General features: G+C 38.8%; 1 non-coding gene across 1 annotated transcript; it reads left to right on the top strand.

Moving 5' to 3' along the window:
• The first annotated feature begins 1,380 nt into the window (after positions 1-1,380).
• Positions 1,381-1,487, top strand: LOC131178118 (small nucleolar RNA R71). Its single transcript, XR_009147251.1, has one exon. It is a non-coding gene; the product is annotated as a small nucleolar RNA R71 (small nucleolar RNA).
• Positions 1,488-1,876: the final 389 nt, after the last annotated feature.

The raw sequence follows: 1,876 nt of genomic DNA on the forward strand, positions 1-1,876 counted from the left end.
ATTCAATTTTTCATATATTGAAAGAGGCATTAGGCTGACACTAGCTCCAAGGTCACATAAGGCATTTGCCACACAGTTATCACCAATATGACAAGGGATGGAAAACACACCCGGATCTTTGAGTTTGGGAGGTAACTTTTTCTGAATTATAGCACTGCATTGCTCTCCCAAATTGATGGTGTCATAATCTTCTAGCCTTCTCTTGTTGGAAAGAATCTCCTTCAAAAACTTGGCATAACTCGGCATTTGGGATAGTGCCTCAGTGAATGGCACATTGATATACAATTTTTTTAGCACTTCAAGGAACTTGCCAAATTGCTTGTCTAGTTTGTGCTTGATGAATCTTTGAGGGTAGGGAAGGGTGGGTTTGTAAGGTTCAGGTGGGATGTATGGTTTCTCTCCCTCATCTTGCTCACTTTTGCTTTCTTCTTCTTTTTCATTTTTCTTGCTCTCAACTGAATTTTCTTCTTTTGTGCTCTCTTTTTCTTCTCTCTTGTTTTCACTCTCTTGACCAACTTTTTTACCACTTCTCAAGGTTACAGCCTTACATTGTTCATGAGGGTTTTGTGGTTGGCTAGGTAGTTTCCCATAGGAATTGCTTCCTGATGAGCTTGCTTGTTGCGCCAATTGAGTCTCCAACATGCGGTTGTGGACTTGTAATTGATCCATGGTTTGTCTCATGTGTTGCATTTCTTCCTCCAATTTGCTATTCATCTTGCTTTGTTCAGCAAAAAATTTCTCCATCATGTTCTCCAAAGATGGCTTCGGTTCATGGGATGGAAGGGATTGTTGTGCTCTTGCTTGATATCCAGGTGGTGGCTGCCTTGTGGGCTGAAATTGAGGCTGAAATTGAGGCTTGTTCTGCTGCATAAACTGCTGGTTATGAGCATAATTTGAGCTTTGGCCTTGTTGAGCAAAAGTTGCTTGTGGTCTCCATGTTGAGTTGTTCATATTAGAATAAGAATTTCCCATAGGTTTTTGTTGATAACTTCCTGCATAAGCAGCTTGCTCTTGCAAATAATCATCACCATAAGAAGAATAATCAACTCCACAACTTTGAGTTCCATTTGTGAAGGCAACTTGTTGCATAGTTGTAGGAGTTGAGGTTGTTGCCTTTGTGCAAAAATCACTAAGAAGCTGAGTCAACTGATCAAATCTTGCATTCATGTAGTTAACTGAGTCAAGTTCATAGATCCCAGCTTTCTTTGGCTCAAGTGCTCTAGGATTTCCCCACAAATGGGTATTATGAGCAATCTTCTCTAATAGATCATAGCATTCTTCACTTGTCATTCTCATGAAATCTCCTCCTGCTTGTGAATCAATTGTGTTTCTTATGGCTGGAGTAACTCGTGTAGAAATTCAACAATCATCCATTTGGGTATTTCATGATGAGGACATTGCCTTTCAAGCTCCTTAAATCTCATCCAAGATTCATACAAAGTTTCATCATCTCTTGGTTTAAAAGCTACCATCAAATTCCTCAAATGAGTAGTTTTCCCAGGTGGGAAAAATTGAGATAGAAAAGCTTGAGATAGTTGCTCCCAAGTAGCTATAATAGCTTGTGGAAGTGAGTCATACCACTCCAATGCTGAATCAAGAGAAAATGGAAATAAGGTGAGCCGAATAACTTCATCAGAAACTCCAGGTTGTCTTTGTGTACCACATATCATCAAAAATTTCTTCAAATGAGAATGAGGATTTTCAAGTGGGCTACCTCCAAATTGTGAATTCTGAACCATTTGAATAAGACCAGTTTTTAACTCAAATTGATTAGCTCCAATAATAGGTCATTATATCTCACATAAGTACATCTAGGAAAAGCATAGTCTAACATGGATCTTCTTTGAGGATCATTTTGATTAACAACAGCATTTTG

This window comes from Hevea brasiliensis, chromosome 2, assembly GCF_030052815.1.
Source record: "Hevea brasiliensis isolate MT/VB/25A 57/8 chromosome 2, ASM3005281v1, whole genome shotgun sequence".
NCBI classification, from domain to species: Eukaryota; Viridiplantae; Streptophyta; class Magnoliopsida; order Malpighiales; family Euphorbiaceae; genus Hevea; species Hevea brasiliensis.